Source organism: Scyliorhinus torazame, chromosome 20, assembly GCF_047496885.1.
Source record: "Scyliorhinus torazame isolate Kashiwa2021f chromosome 20, sScyTor2.1, whole genome shotgun sequence".
In the NCBI taxonomy this organism is placed as follows: domain Eukaryota; kingdom Metazoa; phylum Chordata; class Chondrichthyes; order Carcharhiniformes; family Scyliorhinidae; genus Scyliorhinus; species Scyliorhinus torazame.
In genome coordinates, this window is record NC_092726.1 from 37,396,969 (window position 1) to 37,418,852 (window position 21,884).

The window sequence follows — 21,884 nt, forward strand, 5'->3', positions numbered from 1 at the left end:
ATGTTCACTCTGTTTCTCTCTCTACACTCGCTGCCGCACCACTCGTGTATTTGCAGCATTCCCTGCTTTGATTTAGAAGTATAACTTCCAAAAATGTTTGAACAGTAATACCATAGTTTTCCTGCAGTGCAGAAGGAGGTCAAACCGCCCATTGGCACTGCACGGTCTCTCTGAAACATAACTCCACCCATGCTAACTTCCACTCTCCAGGTAACCCCTCGTAATCTGTAAATCTTTGTGTAAGTAAGGGACAATGATGCATCGCGAATCCATCTACCTGCACTTCTTTGGACTGTTAAAGGACACCGGAGAACCAGAAGGAAACCTACCCATTCAGGGGAAAATGTAAAAACTACAGACAAACTGTCACTCACGACCGGAATTGGTTCCAGTTCACTGATGCAGTAATGTATCAGTGCTAACCATTTTGCCACTGTGGCGCCTATAACTCTGTTGCTTCGATGCAAGAGAAAAGGCGAATTCAGTTCAATGTGGAGAGGATTATTTGCAACTTTACTTGAGTGTATCCATCTGCATGTGCATATGTATGTGCGTACATTTGCTTGTGTGTCTGTGTACTTGTCTGTTTGTGTGGCGGTTTGGGCTGTGTCTTTCTGAGGCTCGGTATCAGTGTGCCTTTCTGTTGATCGATGTGTGCACGTCAGCGACAGAGAACGTGGGAGGGTGCGTGGTGTTACCGTCAGTGGCTGTGTTTGCGTGTCTGACTTGTTGTGAGAGAATGTTTCTGTGTGTATGTTTTGTACACATCTGTGCGAAGGAAATAGAGGGTCAGAGAGCGGAAGAGAGTGAAAGATATAGAGACTGATGGCATTTGTCTGAAAATGCGTATGTTCCCCTCAATATTGCAATTCCATTAACATCTGCGGAGAGGGCAAATTGGTAGCGTTAGTATGATGGAATTGTTCAACATATCTTATTTCCGTGTGAGATGTCTTCGTGTTCAGTTCGCTGTTGGATTTTCAATGTGGTCAATTTATCGGATTGTAGAATAATCATTTTTGAATGCAGTAATTTTATGAAAACTTTCATCTCCATAAATACTGCGCATATTATACCGAGGATTATCGAAACCGGGCCCGTGAGGCTTTTCTGCCTCACATCTCCACGATCCCGGGTTCAATTCCGGCCTTGGCTGACTGTTTGGAGGATGCACCTTGTCCCCGTGTTTGCGTGGGTTTCCTCCGGGTGCTCCGGTTTCCTCCCAAAGTCCAAAGATGTGCAAGTTAGGTGGAGTGGCCATGTGAAATTGTCACGTAATGTCCAGATTTGTGTGGGCTAAGCGGATGTGATTAGGGTGGAGGGGGTGCATCTTGGTGGGGTGCTCTTTCAAGGGACTGTGCAAAGTTGATGGGCCGAATGGTCTCCATGTGCACTGTAGGAATTCTATGATTCTATGATGACTTGGACACAGAAACTGCTGGAGTGGAAAATCCAGTGGAGTGAAGAAGATGCGCGGAAAAAATACTTGAAGGCAAAGTCCAAACGGCTAGAATAAAATGCCTTATAAACTGAGACAATAAATACATCTCCTGAGGTCGCATGTAACGATGAGTGGATTGGAGCAATAAAGGCGGATGTTTTAACTCACGCCCCTTTCCAAAGTAGACACATTTCCGATTCGGCCAGTACAGAGAACGCAATGACGTTCCAAAAATATATTAATATATGTTCCAGCAAGTCCAATATCATTGACTGGAAAATACGATGAGAACAACTCGATATGGCCCGATATCAGCAATTAGTTTCAGCTCAGGGACCGGTTTGAAGGCTCACCACTTCTTGTTCGTTTTCTCTGTATTCGCGCCATCAGTGCAACCAATTCGCAGGTTAAGATCGTTCCCAGTGATACGCAGAAGGCCAACGGGATGGAAGTGATTTCCTGTTCTTAATTGAAGAATCAAATATAAATTATTACATGAAATAGAAATTAACACCGTCTCACAATAATTTTTTTGTTATTAATTTTCCATTTTCATGAATTAATAAAAGGATTAGTATAAAAGTAATAACAATATGCTGAATATAAATGGGATTGATAAGTCTTGAAATATTTACAGCACTATTTAGTAATGAGAAACAAATTGCACACGAGAATATAGATCATAAAATATAATTTACAGTGCAGAAGGAGGCCATTCGGCCCATCGAGTCCGCAAAGGCCGTTGGAAAGAGCACCCTACTTAAACCGACACCTTCACCCCAACCCTGTAACCCAGTACCCCACCTAGGTGTTTTGGACATTAAGGGTAATTCGGCATGGCCAATTCACCTGTGGACTGTGGGAGGAAAACAGAGCACCGGGTGGAAACCCAGGCAGACACGGGGAAAATGTGCAGGCTGGTATCTTTTTTAAAAAGTGAGCAACACGGTAGCACAGTGGTTAGCACAGTTGCTTCACAGCTCAAGGATCCCAGGTTCGATTCCCGGCTTGGGTCACTATCTGTATGGAGTCTGGAACTTCTCCCCGTGTGTGCGTGGATTTCCTCTGGGTGCTCCGGTTTCTTCCCACAGTCCAAAGATGTGCAGGTTCGGTGGATTGACCATGATAAATTGCCCTTATCTCCAAAAGGTTTAGGAGGAGTCACTTGGTTACGGGGATAGGTTGGAAGTGTGGGCTTAAATTGAATTCCCTGTCCAAGGCCGGTGCAAACGCGATCGGCCAAATGGCCTCCTTCTGCCTGTAAATCCTATGATTCCACGCAGACAATGTCCCGAGCCTGGGATTGAACCTGCGACCCCAGAGCTGCGAAGCCCCTGTGCAACCGTGTCGCCCACGTTCAAGAAATATTGCACTTTAGATTGTGGGATTCCGCTTAAAAAATTAACGTTTTTCTTAACGTTGTAAAACTATGGGTATTGCTAAACGGGGAGACGTATCCATTTGCGATATTCACCAGCACAAATCACACCGGCATCTTCCTTGTGATCACAGTCAGTTGGAGCTGAAGATGGAGAAGGACAATCAGAGAGAAATGATTCTCTCCCTGTGCACTTCACCTCATCCAGCTTTATATCGCCGTCAGCCGTTCCAAATACGGCCCCTCCTGGGGCCAAAAGGGCAGAGCCACAAGCTAGCTGTCTGCAGACAATATTGGCATCTGCCATGTCCCAGGAATCGTCACACACCGAGCCCCAGTGCTGATTGGACAATATCTCCACTCTCCCGGAGCAGCTTGTGTTCCCACCAACTAGGCGCAATTCTCGCCCGGGATCTGCGAAGGCAATCAATTGTGTTATTAATGTAGAGTAAGCGAACAGTACAACTCAGAGATCTGGTATATTCAAGACGAGGAAACACCTGATTATCGAACGCATTGGCGCTGCTCCATGGTCACTGCAGTTTCTGTTGAAAAGAGAAACAGGCTGAATACATGGGACATCAGTGTTTGCAAACATACCCACGCGCCATCCCCTCCCCTGCATCACCTGAACAAACAACACCGGCATCTTCGCGGTGATCACAATTATGTTGACCCCACGGATTTGAATGACACTTCCAAACGGTCGACTCGTGTGAATTGCACACCAACCCACTGACCCAAATAGGGCCGGAACCTGCTCCGAAAGTCGAAGTGTCGAAGACAAGTTTTACGTGTGGGCCGCATTGCAACTGATTACAGATGACTGCTCCTTCATGGCCACCAAGTTTTTCCGAGCACACTGTTCCCCATTCCCCATTGTAGAATACTTCCAATCTCCCCTCACAGCGATGCTTTCCGTTCACCAACCGGATTTCTTTATGTTCTGTCAATAAAAGCAAATCCCAAGTGTCCAATGAAATCTGTTCTTTCCGTACAGCATACGTTGCACCGATATATATATAATTGAGTTAATGTAACGAATGTAACGAATGATGCTGTTCGTGCATGTAATCAACAACGAGCGACACGGATTTGATAAAAAATAGTGTCGTTATTTCGGTAAACCTTGTTGTACTCTCTGTGCAGTTTGCAGAACGAATAGAACGGGAAGGTTCTGCAGCTGCAGCCTGCGGACATGATCTGAGTGCATGCGAAAACCATGCCTCAGTACTGATATAAGTTTAGTTACAAAATTGAAATCCCGTGGTTTATCGTGTGTGTGTGTGCGCGTGTGCGAGTGTGTGTGTGTCAGAGACAGAGAGAGAGAGGGAGACTGTGAGGCTCAGCATATACACATATTTACCTCGAGGTGCGAATTGTATGAATAGCTAAGGACATAATCAAGTTTGACCTGTTTCGTGGTCAGATTAGCAGTTCTTTTCTGATCAGTTGAGCTTCGTCGTTTTCCCGGCGTTAAATATGGAGACGACTGTTGCATCAAACTCACATTAACCATTTTGACTTCATGAACCGAAGTATAAAGGCAACATGTTTGTCGAGGAGAACATTTTGGGGCATAGTAGTTACCAAAAATTGATGGCAATAAAATAAAGGAATGAGTCAAAAGTAGAAGAATGGACGTAGCAATAGTGAATTAATTCTAAAACGTGAAATACTGGTCGCAATATTAAAAGAAACTTCATACATAAGAAGATAGATTATTGTTTGTACAGAAATTTAGTTAGCAGTGTACGTAAATGTTTATGGTTGGGCAATAAACAAATAAATGACTGATACACGTAGAAATGATACAACATTTATCATGGTTTGTTTTTAATTAACATGTCAGCACGGTAGCATAGTGGTTAGCACAGTTGTTTCACACCTCCAGGGCCCCAGGTTCCATTCCCGGCTTGGGCGACTGTCTGTGCGGAGTCTGCATGTTCTCCCCATGTTTGCGTGGGTTTCCTCCGGGTTCTCCGGTTTCTTCTCACAGTCCAAAGATGTGCAGGTTTGGTGGATTGGCTTTGCTAAATTGTCCTTAGTGTCCCAAAAAGGTTAGGTGGTGTTACGGTGATATATTGGAGGTATGGGGATAGGGTGGAGGTACGGGCTTAGGTAGGGTGCTCTTTCCAAGGTCCAGCGCAGAGTTGATGGGCCGAATGGCCTCCTTCGGCACTGTAAATTCTATTAAAAAAAGGGTGGCATGGTAGCGCAGTGTTTAGCATTTTTGCGTCACAGCTCCAGGCTCCCAGATTTCATTCCCGGCTTGGGTCACTATCTGTGCGGAGACTGCACGTCCTCTCTGTGTCTGCGTGGGCTTCCTTCTGTTGCTACGTTTACTCCCAGAGTCCAAAGATGTGCAGGTTAAGTGGATTGGGCATGCTACATTGCCCTTAGTGTCCAAAAAGGTTACGTGGGATTACTAGGTTACGGATGTGGGTTTAAGTGGGGTGCTAATTCCAAGGGCCGGTGCAGACTCGATGGGCGGAATGGCCTCCTTCTGCACTGCAAATACTATGGCGATTGGTTCAACCAGGTCGGTCATGGCATCCTTGAGGAGGAGTTTATAGAATGTAACCACGATAGTTTCCCAGAGGAGTATGTAACGGAACCTATGGTGGAGCAAGCGACTCTAGATCTGGCTCTGTGTAATGAGGCAAGATTGATTAATGATCTCATAGTTAGTGATCATCTGGGAAGGAGCGATCACAATATTGTGGAATTTAAAATACAGATGGATGGTTAGTGGATAAAATCAAACACTAGTGTTTTGTGCTTGAACAAAGGAGATTACAATGGGATGAGAGCAGAGCTGGCTAAGGTAGACTGGGAGCAAGACATTATGACGAAGCGGTTGAGGAAAAGCGGAGATCCTTCCAAGCAATTTTTCACAGTGCTCAGCAAACGTTTATACCAACAAAAAGGAAGGACGAGAGATAGAGGGAAAATCGACCGTTGACATCTAAGGAAATAAGGGAGAGTATCAACTTGAAGGAACAATCATGCAAACTGCCAAAGATTAGTGGGAGACTAGAACATTGCGAAATCATGAGGGGGCAACAGAAAGCTACTAAAAAAGCTATAAAAATAAGAGTAAGATAGATTATGAGAGTACACGTGCTCTGAATATAAAAACAGATAGGAAAAGCTTAAACAAGTATATACAACAAAGAAGAGTGGCTGAGGTAAATATTGGTCATTTAGAAGATGAGAAGGGTGATTTAATAATGGGAAATGAGGAAATGGCTCAGGAACTGAACCGGTTTCTTGGATCGGTCTTCACAGTGGAAGACGCAAATAACATGCCAGTCACTGATGGAAATGAGGCTATGACAGGTGAGGACCTTGAGAGGATTGTTATCACTAAGGAAGTGGTGATGGGCAAGCTACCGGGGCTAAAAGTAGGCACGTCTCCTGGCCCTGATGGAATGCATCCCAGAGTGCTAAAAGAGATGGCAAGGGAAATTGCAAATGCACTAGTGATAATTTACCAAAATTCACTAGACTCTGAGGTGGTCCCGGCGGATTGGAAATAAGCAAATGTAACACCGCTATTTAAAAAAGGAGGTAGGCAGAAAACGGGTAATTATAGGCCAGTGAGCTTAACTTCGGTAGTAGGGAAGATGCTGGAATCTATCATCAAGGAAGAAATAGCGAGGCATCTGGGTGGAAATTGTCGCATTGGGCAGACGCAGCATGGTTTCATAAAGGGCAGGTCGTACCAAACTAATTTAGTGGAAATTTTTGAGGACATTTCCAGTACGGTAGACAACGGGGCGCCAATGGATGTTGTATATTTGGATTTCCAGAAAGGTTTTGACAAGGTGCCACACAAAAGGTTGCGAAATAAAATAATGATGCATGGCGTTAAGGGTAAATTGGTTGCATCGATAGAGGATTGGATCATTATTAGAAAGCAAAGGGTAGGGGTGAATGGGTGTTTCTCTGGTTTGCTAGTGGTGTCTCTCAGGGGACAGTGTTGGGTCCACAATTGTTCACAATTTACCTAGATGATTTGGAGTTGGGGACGAAGACAATGTGTCAAGCGTGCAGACGACACTAAGATGAGTGGTAAAGCAGATGGTGCAGAGGATACTGGAAGTCTGCAGAGGGATTTGGATAGTTTCAGTGAATGGGCTAGGGTCTGGCAAGTGGAATACAATGTTGAAGAATGTGAGGTTATCCATTTTGGTAGGAATAACAGCAAAAGGAATTATTATTTAGATGCTAAAATATTAAAACATGCTGCTGTGCAGAGACACCTGGGTGTCCTAGTGCATGACCGGCAAAATGTTGGTTTACAGATGCAACAGGTGATTAAGAAGGTGAATGGAGTAGTGTCCTTCATTGCCAGGGGGATGGAGTTTAAGACTAGGGTCGTTATTCTCCAACTGTATGAGGTGTTATTGAGGCAACACATGGAGTATTATGTTCGGTTTTGTTCTCCTTACCTGAGAAAGGACATACTGGCACTGCAGGGTGTGCAGACGAGATTCAATCGGTCAATCCCAGAGTTGAGGGGGATGGATTACGAGGGGAGATTGAGTAGACTGGGACTGTACTCATTGCAATTAGAAAGATGTGGGGAGGCGGGGAGGGGGGGGGGTATTTTTGAAACATATAAAATATTAAGGCAATTCTGAAGGACAGATGCGTGCAGGTTGTTTCCACTGGTGGGTGAATGCAAAACTAGGGGGCATAGCCTCAAAATAAAGGGAAGTATATTATGGACTGACCTCAGTAGGAACTTCTTCACCCAAAGGGTTGGGAATCTATGGAAAGCAGTTGTGGCTCCTTCATTAAATGTTATCAAGATAAAGATAGATTATGTTTTGAAGAATAAAGGAATATGGTGTTCTGCGGGAAATGGAGCTGAATCCATAAAAGATCAGCTATTGTCTAATTGAATGGCGGAGCAGGCTGAGATGGCCAGATGGCCGACTCCTGCTCCTAGTTCTAATGTATGTAACTGGTGGATTTGAAAGCTACTCATTTTAACGACAGGTAGACGTGAAAAAAATTAAACGAATGATCACGAGAATAATCTGTTCCCCATAGGGGAATTGGAATGAGCATCCGAGACTGCAGGCAACATGAATGTTCCCTAGCAGGACTATTTAAGGTGATGATAGAAAAGAACCCCGCCGAACAAAGTGATCGAAATAACGTGTCAGATGCAGTTATTTCAAACCTCCAAAGTGTGGTTCCACCCTCCATAAATTTCATTTTTTTCTGCGCTTTTAAATTTGTCCCGACTAGTGTCCTGGTCACAAGATTACTTGTGATTTCTAATATAATTTACCGCCTTAAACACAAAACAAACTATAGAAAAGGTGACGCTTTTCTGCCGAACAAATACCACACTGGTACAGAACGCACTTATTTGTGTCCTGCTTCTATATATTTGTTTTAGTGTGCCAGTTTGGTTCGGGCAATGAAGAGAATCACATCATTTCGGCACCCTACCTGAACACATGACTCTCACGTCCGATTTATGAATACAGTCGTGGTTACCCCACGATTGAGAGGAAGAATCCCACAGAAATGATTCGTGACCGGAACAGTTCAATTCATCCAACCAAATCGGCTCTGAGACCAGTGCACACGAACCAGGCAATGTCACGTTCACGGCATTTCCACAACCCAACTGTTTGCAAACCACGGCAGCGTCGGCTAGATCCCAGGAATCGCCACAGACTGATCCCCAGGACCCATTGTAGCAAACTTCCACTCTGCCAGTTCATGGACTGTCACTGTCCGATAGTCTCAACCGCTTATGATCTGAGGGATAATAATTCAAGATGGTTATACTTCTAATCAATTGACAGTAGTCACTTAATCCAACCTACTTTGTTTTTCCGGTAAAACTAAAATCTGACTTTTTAGACTGCCTGCCACAAATTAACGCCATTAAAGTGATATTTGTCGTATCATATCACAAGAAATGTGGAAAAGAAGTCATGTGTTATTACTTTTGATTCGGAAAACGTTCTCCTCCAGTTTGCCAAATTCATGCCAAACAATTCTCATATAATTGTACTGTCCATTGAATTTGTTCCACTGAAGTATGTTACATTATTTCGTCTCTTCCCTGGCCTTTTTGTTGATCATATGACATTTTGATTGTCACCTTCTGTTTATATTGTTGTCAAGCATACAATATATTCACAACGTTCTTCTCTATCGTCCTGTTCGGACTCTCGTTCACAATCAGCTTTAGTGTCTGATACGCACATTGTCAAATACAGCACATCCAGACACAAAAGCGCAACACATCCGCCTTTAAATAACAATACGTTTTTGGATATGTTCCCTGGAATTTTTGCCCACAGCTGAATTCTTCGTCTGACAAAATATGCTGAAGGCATGTTTATAATATTTGCTGCATATTGGAACTTGAAACATGTAAGCCTCAGAACGCCTGTTTCAATTGACGTAGAGACGTGTGATGCATGCACCGCGACATGCCAAATTGTCTCTCTGAAGTTGTCACCACTTTAATGGGACATCGAGTAGTAGGATTCCAGCACACCTGTCTAAACATTGATAATGCAGAATGCAAATTTTCTTCAAAATTGCCACTTGGTTTGTAAACAGGCATAAGGTTTTAATCCCTCAGATTCTTCCTTATAATTGCCACATACGTCAACCTCACCATTGTTAAACTTTGCCGATATCACGCCCTATTTTGAGCCGATCGGTTCTGATGTGCCAATGTTTGTTTCTGGAATCCGTTTCCACCCTCCATAAATTTCATTTTTTTCTGCGCTTTTAAATTTGTCCCGACTAGTGTCCTGGTCACAAGATTACTTGTGATTTCTAATATAATTTACCGCCTTAAACACAAAACAAACTATCTTCAGATCTACGTAACTCCATACAATCCCGACAGTCCAAAATTAGGCAATTTGGCCATCGGTTCTGGATCGTTCCTCTCTCGAGCACGCAACCGAGGCTCACCGCGCTTCCCTATTCCCGCAACCACACTTCATCTGGACATTATTGCACACTCAGGGAAAATTTAGCTTGGCCAATCCACGGAGCATTCATACCTTGAATGGTGTGAAGAAAACCGAGCACCCGGGGAGACAGGACGAGAATCTTCACACTTAAAACAAACACTAATCCAAGGCCAGAATTTCACCCCTGTTCCTGGCGCTGGGATGCAGCAATGCTAACCACTGTGCCACCGTAGCCCAGAGTCCAGTCACCCTGCCCTATCGCCATACCAGCCCAAAACCCGATTTGTTTTCTGATAGCCCATTTTCTTCATGCCTCGTATCAGCGACCTAACTCCTTTCTCCTTGAAATTGTTTGTCTTACTTTTAGTTGCGCGATTCCCAGATCAGCATTTTCTCCTTAATATCTGACTGATTTAACCCTTCAAAAACCATGTAGCAATGTGCAATGGTGAACTAAACTCTAGTCACTGTTGTCAATTATGTCGCTTTAAAGGTCCATGTTTACTTATATCGAATAATGATTGGATGTTTGCGCTGCTTTATCACCTGAACAGAGAACACCAACGCCGCTACTGTCAGTGAGCGATGATTTAAAAATGAATGAGTTGCACTTTCGTATATGGGATTCATTTCCGTGACAATGGAGATCATTCATCCACACTGGCCCTTCAACCGCTCCGTTCATTGAAGAGTTGTAAGCGGCTATCGCTTCGCCGCAATCCAGCTGACTGCAGATCACCTCAGCGTCGTTCAGGTCCCAGAATGTGTCGTGCAATCTGCCCTACCTTCCCTTGTGGTAAATCTCCATTCGTCCATCACAACGACTCCCTCCATTTGTCAATCTCAGCGACCAACTTTCATCTAGAAGAATGGTGGTGTGAAACACTGCAAAGGAAGCATTATTTTACCATCACCAAGGGAACATTTTTATATGAGTATTGTTTGCGGGACTGTGAACATAGAACGTAGAACATTACAGCGCAGTAGAGACCCTTCAGCCCTCGATGTTGCGCCGACCTGTGAAACCACTCTAAAGCCCATTTACACTATTCTCTTATCGTCCATATGTCTATCCAATTACCATTTGAATGCCCTTAGTGTTGGCGAGTCCACTACTGTTGCAGGCAGGGCATTCCACGCCCTTACTACTCTCTGAGTAAAGAACCTACCTCTGACATCTGTCTTATATCTATCTCCCCTCAATTTAAAGCTATGTCACCCGTGCTAAACATCACCATCCGAGGAAAAAGGTTTTCACTGTCCACCCGATCCAATCCTCTGATCATCTTGTATGCCTGAATTAAGTCACCTCTTAACCTTCTTCTCTCTAACGAAAACAGCCTCAAGTCCCTCAGCCTTTCCTCATAAGATCTTCCCTCCATACAAGGCAACTTTCTGGTAAATCTCCTCTGCACCCTTTCCAATGCTTCCATATCTTTCCTATAATTCGGTGACCAGAATTGCACGCAATACTCCAAATGCAGCCGCAGCAGAGTTTTGTACAGCTGCAACATGACCTCATGGCTCCGCAACTCAATCTCTCTACCAATAAAAGCTAACACACCGTACGCCTTCTTAATAACCCTTTCAACCTGGATGGCAACTTTCAGGGATCTATGTACATGGACACCGAGATCGCTCTGCTCATCCACACTACCAAGAATCTTACCATTAGCCCAGTACACTGTCTTCCTATTATTCCTTCCAAAATGAATCACCTCACACTTTTCTGCATTAAACTCCATTTGCCACCTCTCAGCCCAGCGCTGCAGCTTATTCATATCCCCCTGTAACTTGTAACATCCTTCCGCACTGTCCACAACTCCACCGACTTTCGAGTCATCTGCAAATTTACTCACCCTTCCTTCGACGCCCTCCTCCAGGTCATTTATAAAAATGGCTAACAGCAGTGGCCCCAAAACAGATCCGTGTGGTACACCGCTAGTAACTGGACTCCAGTCTGAACTTTTCCTATCAACCACCACCCTTTGTCTTCTTCTAGCTCGCCATTTTCTGATCCATGCTGCTAAATCACCCTGAATCCCATACCTCCGTATTTTCTGCAGTAGCTTACCGTGGGGAACCGTATCAAACGCTTTACTGAAATCCATATACACCACATCAACTGCTTTACCCTCATCCACCTGTTTGGTCACCTTCTCAAAGAACTCAATAAGTTTTGTGAGGCACGACCTACCCTTCATAAAACCGTATTGACAAACTCTAATCAAATTATTCCTTTCCAGATGATTATACATCCTATCTCTTATCAATCTTTCCATAATTTTGCCCACAACAGAAGTAAGGCTTACTGGTCTACAGTTACCGGGGTTGTCTCTAGTCCCCTTACTCCCCTTCTTGAACAAGGGGACAACATTGGCTATCCTCCAGTCTTCTGGCACTATTCCTGTAGACAAAGATGACGTAAAGATCAAAGCCAAAGGCTCAGCAATCTCCTCCCTAGCTTCCCAGAGAATCCTAGGATAAATCCCATCCCGCCCAGGGGACCTATCTATTTTCACACTTTCCAGAATTGCTAACATCTCCTCCTTATGAAACTCAAGCCCTTGTAGTCCAGTAGCCTGAATCTCAATATTCTCCTCGACAACATTGTACTTTTCCTGTGTGAATACTGATGAAAAATATTCAGTTATCACCTCTCCTATCTCCTCGGACTCCAAGCAGTACTTCCCACTACTGTCCTTAACTGGCCCTACGCTTACCCTAGTCATTCGTTTATTCCTGACATATCTATAAAAAGTTTTAGGCTTATGCTTGATCCTACCTGCCAAAGACTTCTCATGTCTCCTCCTGGCTCTTCTTAGCTCTCTGTTTAGGTCATTCCTAGCTAACTTGTAACTCTCGAACGCCCTAACTGAACCGTCATGTCTCATCTTTCGTTGGCCTCCTTCTTCCTCTTGACAAATGTTTCGACTGCTTTAGTAAACCACGGTTCCCTTGCTCGACCACTTCCTCCCTGCCTGAAGGTACATACTTATCAAGGACATGCAGTAGCTGTTCTCTGAACAAGCTCCACAATTTCCATTGTGCCCATCCCCTGCAGTTTTCCTCTCCATCCGATGCATCCTAAGTCATGCCTCATCGCATGATAATTGCCTTTCACCCAGATATAACACTTGCCCTGCGGTATATACCTATCCCTTTCCATCACTAAAGCAAACGTAATCGAATTGTGGTCTCTATCACCAAAGTGCTCACCTCCCTCTAAATCTAACACCTGTCCTGGTTCATTACCCAGTACTAAATCCAATATGGCCTCCCCTCTCGTTGGCATATCTACATACTGTGTCAGGAAACACTCCTGCACACATTGGACAAAAACGGACCCATCTAAAATACTCGAACTATAGCGTTTCTAGACAATATTTGGAACGTTAAAGTCCCCCATAACAACTACCCTGTTGCTTTCGCTCCTATCCAGAATCATCTTTGCAATCATTTCCTCTACATCTCTGGAACTTTTCGGAGGACTATAGAAAACTCCTAACAGGGTGACCTCTCCTTTCCTGTTTCTAAACTCAGCCCATACCACCTCAGTAGACGAGTCCTCATCAAACGTCCTTTCGGCCACCGTAATACGGTCTTTGACTAACAATGCCACCCCTCCCCCTCTTTTACCACCTTCCCTGAGCTTACTGAAATATCTAAACCCAGGCACCTGCAACGACCATTCCTGTCCCTGCTCTGTCCATGCCTCCGATATGGCCACAACATCGAAGTCACAGGTATCAACCCATGCCGCAAGATGAACCACCTTATTCTGGATGCTCCTGACATTGAAGAAGACACACTTTAAACCATGTTCCTGCCTGCTGGTACACTCCTTTGGAACTTTACTCATGACGTCACTACTCTCAACCTCGTGTATACTGGAGCTACAATTCAGGTTCCCAAGCCCCTGCTGAACTAGTTTAAACCCTCGCGCAGAGCATTAGCAAATCCCCCCCCCCCCCCAGGATATTGGTACTCCTCTGGTCCAGGTGTAAACCATCCCGTTTGTAGAGGTCCCACCGACCCCAGAATGAGCCCCAATTATCCAGAAATTTAAAACCCTCTCTCCTCCACCATCACTGTAGCCACGTGTACAACCCCTCTCTCTCCCTATACCTCGTCTCGCTTTCACGTGGCACGGGTAACAACCCAGAGATAATAACTCTGTTTGTCCTAGATCTAAGTTTCCAGCCTATCTCACTGAATGTGCAAACTCCACACGGACAGTGACCCAGAGCCAGGATGGAACCTGGGCCCTCGGCGCCGTGAAGCAACAGGGTTAATGCACTGCGCTACCGTGCTGCTCCGTATTTCGATTTCTCCATTCGAGAGCGTTGTACATCCTGCGGGACTTGCTATTTTAAAAATTAGTATATCAGGAATTAAGTGGTATTTGAAAGGAATGGCACAGTGGAGTAAAAGCCCCAAACAGCCATGGTAGGTCTAAATGACGAAGCAGGCACGGCGGTAAGAATGGTGTAGTTCTGCTTTATTGCTTAAGTTCTTTGAAGAAATCGATCCGATTCAATTTTCTAATCAGTTGAAAGTGGATAAATCATACTGGAAAAACATGCGGCCTGTCGGTAGATCGGAGAGTGGACAATGAGATTTCTATTCAGTTACTGAGAAGTGTTGTGATAAAAACTAGAAACTTGCACTTGAAATCAATTACTGCAGTTCCCAGCTCAGTACATCCGACTTGGACATGACATTGACAGAGGTTACATTTATTGGAAACTTCACACTTGTTTCAAACCAATTCAGTAGTTTTTAATTTAAAGTCGTTTCTTCTCGTTGGTGGAATGTTGGGAAATTCCCAAAGGGCGCAGGAATAAACAAACAAATAAGAGAAGGCAATTGAGATTAATTGAAGAAGCGGGGAAGAGGGAAGATGACAGAAGCAGAGTTGGCATTTGGAGGAGGACAAGGGATAAACAAACCAGGTGGAGGCAGGAAACTCAAAGGCTTGCATTGACTCGGGGCAAAGAGCGGGGCATATAAATGAAACAAATTCACATTCAAAGGAACTCGCTATGCGTGCACACAGCAGATGAGAGAGCACTTCCACGTTTGAGAAGTATTTAAGAATTATTTGAATGTACACTGGCGATGCGAAGGCACACAAGGCAACGGACCAATCGCGGGAAAATGGGATTCGACTAGTTATGTAGTTGTTCTTTTTGTACTGTAGAACTCGATGGTTTTGTCCAAGATAGTTGAAATCACAGCATCCAAATGAGGAACTGTTATCTTTACAGGGATATTCAGATTCATCAAGATAGGCAACAGGGAAAAACAGGTGGAATAATGTTTTACCAAAAAGTATGTTGTCAGTTATGTAATGAGAAAGGGTCTTGGCCATATTGTTAAGATGTAGAATCATTCTCGTTGTCATTAAACCTACTGCAGCGACCGAGAAGTTGGGTTTTATTTTGTGAACGGGATATGTTGCCCGTGCTAAGCCATTTAATAATCAACCACGTTGCTGCGCCTATAAAGAGTCATACCGAGGCCACTCCAGGTGAACAACCGACAATAAATAAACAATCATTATTAGAGTTTAATTGCAGATTGTTATTCAATTTATATTTTCCCGTCGCGAATTCGTAACCAGAACTTACAAAAAGGATTTAATTGCCCTGGGGAGAGTTCATACTAGATTTACTAGACTGCTGTCAGAGCTGGGGAATTCTATCCCTGAGGAGAGATTTGAGAGGTGAGGGTTGTTTTACTTCGAACAGAGAGGCTGAGGGGTTACATGATTGAGATATGCAAAATTGTGAGGGGTAGGGAGAGAATGGACAGGAGGAACCGGCTTCCCTTGGCAGCGAGATCAAAAACCAGTGGGTATAGATTCAAGCCAAGTGGCAAAAGGATTGGAGGGGCGCTCAGGAAATAAAATTACACCGAGGGAATGGGTGTCACTAATTCGCTGCCTGAGCTGCTGGTGGAGACAGAGACCAACAGTATATATTTTTTAATGTTCCTCAACATACACCTTAACAACTGTAAGCAGAAGATCGGTGGACCGGGTGCTGGGGGGGGGGGGGGGGGTTAGAAAGGGCAGATGGTGTCTTTGCTTCGGCATGGATAAGGTGGCCGAACGGCCCTCTTCTGTGCTATATCCTTTCTATTGAGCCATGGTTCTAGGCCGGGCATTTGTACTTGGAGATCAGAAGATAAAGGTGAGATTTGACTGAGAATTCAAAATGACAAGGAGCTTGGAGAAAAAAGGTACAGAGGAAGGGTTGACATTGACGAAATGATCAGATGCCCGATTGTAACCTCGCCTACACCCACCCGCACCTCCGGTAATGCGAAATATGTCATGACTATACGATTCATTCTATGATGAACGTCTTAACGGGCTGACGCCACGGAAGCATCTCTTTCTCAATCACACTATCACCACTCGAAGCACATTTTCGTGACCATAATACATTGGCGCCCGAACAGTTGAATAAACTGACAGATCAAACGATCTGACTAATCTCCCAATTTGTTCCAATTAAACTGGAAACCCAAGTTACCCCCATGCCCGTCCATTGCCTTAGCCATTGGATATCTACGTCCTCACCAGCTCACGGACTATACTCCGAACCGACGTAAGATGCACAAAATTACACCTCACTACACTGCCCTGTGACCCACGCAACATCTGATTGATAAACCAGATCAAGGTCCTTCAGAGGACCTATCTTACCCCTGCCCAAAAGCCCATGCTAACAAACAAACCAATTACAACAGTAGCTTGCGACCTTACCAATTTGTCAATTAACCAGTGTTCCAATAACCAGTATGAGTGTTAAGCTTACCAAAGGACAGCGAGTGCAGTTAAATCTGAGCGTGTCCAGACAGTGTCTCAATCTCTATTCCTTTGTGACTCAGCTCGCTGAGACACGCTGATTTTCGCATTTCTGGGAAGGGGATATTTTACCGAAGAATGACAAAGGGTCCTCCAGAGAAGGGGAATTTTTGTGTTGAAAGGCAATTTCCATTCCGTACAGTCAGCGATCCGCGCAGGTGCACCTCCCATTTCGGGGTGCTTTCTGGATACGACTTTGTTAAATAGTTTGACACTAATTGTTTAAATAACATTATTTTTAACACAAGAATGATTTAATCATTTAATCAGTTTCAAGCTCTGGGCCATACCACAACACTTCATCCAATTTGTATACGGACAAACGGTCAAACCCAGCGGCTGATGAGTGACGGAAAAAAAAAGGTTTTACTTGAGCAGATGACGCTGGAAGCCGTCGAGCGTGAATCGTATTCACGTCTCCAGTACTTTGAAGTGCACTCGCGCAGAGAGAGCTCCATCACGCTGCATGTAACAACCCACTGAATAATGGATCCAGAGCCTTCCACCAAATTATCACTGCTTGTTGGAAAGAGCTGGATGCCGCAGCCCAGCTCCCGGCACACAACAGCGGCGACCTGCAGGTCCCATGAGACGATATGTACATGGTCCCACTGTCTATTCCGGTAAGTCTGCAGCCACCCAGCACAGCGACTGCCCCCGTTCACCAGTCTCAGCACCACCGTCTCTATAAAACATCAGAAATAACATGAAGATTCACGCAGATTTAACACGCAATCCACATTGCCACCGCCTTCGCTATTCAACAGACCAGGGAGGAATCAGTCGAAATATTTTTCTGCTAAATAACCCCCACCCACGGTCCAAAATGAGTAAATGTTAAGCATGAAATAACGACGAGATAATTTTAAAAAATCTTCTGGACGGGACAGGAATCAGAAGGAAGTTCCCAAAACCAGAACAGCTCCTTCGGGGACGAAAAATCGACAGGTTCAGAATATATTCCATTTTTCAGAGATCAGGAGTAGGGGTGGTTGCAAAGATCAGCAGGCCATAGCACGGAGCAGCACGGTTGCACAGTGATTAGTATTGCTGCTTCACAACTTCAGTGTCCCTGGTTCGATTCCCGCTTGGGTCACTGTCTGTGCGGAGTCTGCACGTTCTCCCCGTGTCTGCGTGGGATTTCTCCGGGTGCTCCGGTTTCCACCCACAAGTCCTGCAAGACGTGCTGTTCGGTGAATTGGACATTCCGAATTCCCCCACTGTGTACCCGAACAGACGCCGGAATGTGGAGACTCGGGGGATTTTCACAGTATCTTCATTGCAGTGTTTATGTAAACCTACTTGTGACAATAAAGACTATATTATTATAATACTGATAGGCGTAACATATTGATATCCCAGTGTGTATTGAAAGATACCCATCACTCCTTGCAGCCAACCGCTTACTCCCCCAATCCCCGAAATTGGATAGACATATCATACCCATGTCAGAGCTGGCTGTTATCAAGGAAAGTGACCAGAACAAATGCCAGTTGTTACTCCAACACGGCTATCCAGATATCTCATTTATTGCTGGCGTACATGACGCAGCAACCCTCTCATTAGGGATTTGAGATGTTCAGTGACGGAATCCGTTGACAGGCCAATGTAGAACGGGTTAATAATAGAACAGAAAAACGCAGATAGTGTCTCCCAGACTTGGTTACATTGTCAATGATTAGAAAAGGAAGGTATCAGATAATGTGAAAATAGGGGCGATTACCTGCCGTGCTGATCCCAGGTATGTCTGAAATGAAATATGTATAATTAGATTTATCTGAGATAAGAGACGAATGCACATATCCGAAGGATACATCAAGTTTGCAACGAAGAACGATTTGTCTCAAGTCATTTCATGCTGAACTTTCTCAGTGGATATGTCTGCCCTTACCATAGCGGTGCAATCGAGACACGATGCATAAGATATAATTCTGGGTACTTTGAATTGATCTTTTCTTATTTCCTATCAACAACAATACTGCAAAAACCATGCAACAAGCCAATACTGTTCACGCGTCCACCTTTATCATGAACTGTTTTCAGGATTCCCCGTATGACGCGATATCTATGCCTGCCTGAAGAAATTATGACCTAGAATTAGCTGACCCCTTTCTGACTAACAATGTCATATTTCCTTTCGCCCATTGTGCTCACCCACCCAACAATCCTATCCGCTTACCCCCGCGAAGACATTATTGACAATAAGTTAAACCGTTCTCATTCTCGTTCGGGACAGATCTCATGCTCCCCTTATCCCACGTTTGCGTTGAATAAAAATGATAAACAGTTTATGTTGTTCATTGCGTTAATGCAAAGCTTAACATTTTACAATCATAATCTCACTGGTTCACACATGTTCTATAATGACGACAGTGTACCACTTATTTCAGCTCCAGGAATGCAACAGTAGTCTTTTAATTTATCAGCTGTAAGTAAACAGAATCTAACAAATTCTGCTTGCCGTTTTACCTATTCACAGCCCAGGGTCACGTACGTGTGAGCACATTGTCAGAAACCTCCATAAGCTCAATGTTCCTTTTTGAATCCCAGAACTATGATCATTCTATTCCGCTTTTACTCTTCCCTAGTTCATAAATCAGTTATTATCCAAGCAAATACATGTTACAATTTTCATGATATGCTTTATCTACGTTGTCTCAAATGACAGCATCGTCTGCATATTAATCTAGATGGGCAGAACGCTAGCATAGTGATTAGCACTATAGCTTCACAGCGTCAGGATCCCAGGTTGATTCCTGGCTTGGGGTACTGTCTCTGTCGATTCTGCACCTTCTCCCCGTGTCTGTGTGGGTTTCCTCCGGGCGCTCCGGTTTCCTCCCACAAGTTGCGAAAGACGTGACGTTATGTAATTTTGACATTCTGAATTCTCCTTCAGTGTACCGTAACAGGCGTTGGAATGTGGCGACTAGGGGCTTTTCACAGTAACTTCATTGCAGTGTTCATGTAAGTCTACTTCTGAAAATAATTTTTTTGTTATTATGGTATGATTTTTGTTCCACAAACATCCTTCAAATTGTTATGAAACAGAAAGTCGACTAGACCAGCAATAGAAATGCTAAGACCACAGGAGCAGACCAGAGATTCGAGCTTCCACAACTCACCTCCTAACACGGCAATGGATGTTTCCAATGGAGGAAAAATTAATCATAAGTATGATGGAATAGTTTCCATTAGCCTCAGTCTTCGTTGTTCTGACAATAGTCAAGAAGTTATATACCACCAAGCCGAATGATTACTCGGCATCACATACATCACCTTAGCCTACCATCGTCGTCAGGCACCTGACAGGGTTCGCTCGAAGTTAGTAATAGTTTGTATCAAACGCGCGAAAGCCATAATTTACATTAAAATGCTAAACAGTATAACACTGAATTTTGATAAATATTACTGCAGTTAAACTGGAAGTAAGCAATTCAGCATTTACAAAATTGGCTGGTGATATCAGTGTCAAGGTTACATATAGAAAATAGGTAAAAGTGTTACGCAAATCGATAATGAAGGACAGCAAATGAGACTGAAATACACTTTTCGATAACTTATTAAATGCAATGTTATCGCGTAAAAAACCTGGGAAGACCATCTGGAAAGAGACTGATAAACAGATAGTATTACTTATGCAATGTGTACTGATGAGCGGGGAATGTTATTTGACTTTGTAAGATCAGATGTCAAAAGCATTATCTACTAATTTTAAAAACATATTCGTGAAGCAAATCTCCGCAGATATATAATCGTCAACAGGCCTCATTTTGAGAGAGTTTATTTGATGTCAATCATACTGGGAGATATTCTATTTGAAGCATACAAATAGATACAATATTTAACATTGCAATGTTTAGAGTCCTTCCCGGACAATTCAAAGCTGAAGCATTGTTTCCAACTGCTGTTCGCTCTACCACACTGCGGTCGCACTGCATCGCAACTGCGGAATGTTTGTCTAAAGTGCGAGGGGCTTCAGCCGAAAGTTATTGCAGCTTTAGATTCGAATTCTGCACTCAGTAAGTGAATGAGCATTCCAGATTGCGCGAAATCCTAGCCGAACATTGAAGAGGGTATATTTCTAACTAGTTCCGTTGAACACAAATTTCAGTTCCAGCCTGTCCTCTCTGCGTAAGAACGGTAGAAGATAAATTAAAAATTAATGAATCGTTATATGTGGTGGATTCGGTTTGGAATATATATTACATAAATCCAAAATTGTGCATTTACGGAATCCGATACTTATGAACTTACCGACTCAATAATGTTCCATGCTCGTCACTTTTACCAATATAAATTGTAAATTAATTCCATAATTGACGTCAAACGATATGAAAATCAAGCAGTACATAATTTGTTTCTGTAGAATTTATGTCAACGAAATTCACCGTTCACTTTTCTCTTCAGAATTGAATGAGATATTAAAGTTTCTGAAACAGTTTTTGATTTAGGTTCTTTTAAAAAAAAAGTATTTCGGGAATAATAAAATTCTTCAGATTCCATCCGAGGTGAAAACAAATTGGATTTACATCGCCTACGCAATCAGGATTTTTGATCTAACCGTCATTTGATTTGAAAGTGCAAACCAATATCTGAGGGTAATATGTATTGCTTCGTTAATTGTGCAGGTGGGAAAAGTGCAGAACAGTTTTTCCTGTTAGTGAATTCCATTTATGTTCGAGTATTCGATCAAAGACGCAGCAAGAATTCTAGGCTCATGCAAGGATCTTGAAACAAAACATCGCCTATATTTGGGTAGTGACACTGGATCAAATATATGGGACCAGTGGAATGAGAGGGAAAAAAGTTGTATTTTCTTCATCTGACATTTTATGTTTTAATACGTGAATGTTGCAGCAGAATGTTGATGGTAATCATAACTTAAACAGCGCCTTGGCGGCCCAGTGGTTAGCACTGATGCTTCACCGCGCCTGGGACACGGTGACTGTGTGGAATTTGCACGTCCCCCACCCACATCCCCGCTCTCTGCATGTGTTTCCCTGGGTGGTATGACTTATTACCACAGTCGAATGATCTTCAGATTCGATAGATTTGTCATTCCCCTGAGCGTCCAAAGATGTGCAGCTCAGTGGAGCTGCGTGGGCTGATATTTCAGAGGATGGGTGCAACCGCGGCGGGTCGAATGACCTCTTTCTGCACTCTACTGATAACTTGGAAAGTTCATGGCAATTGTCGAAATACATGAACTTTTCGTCAGAA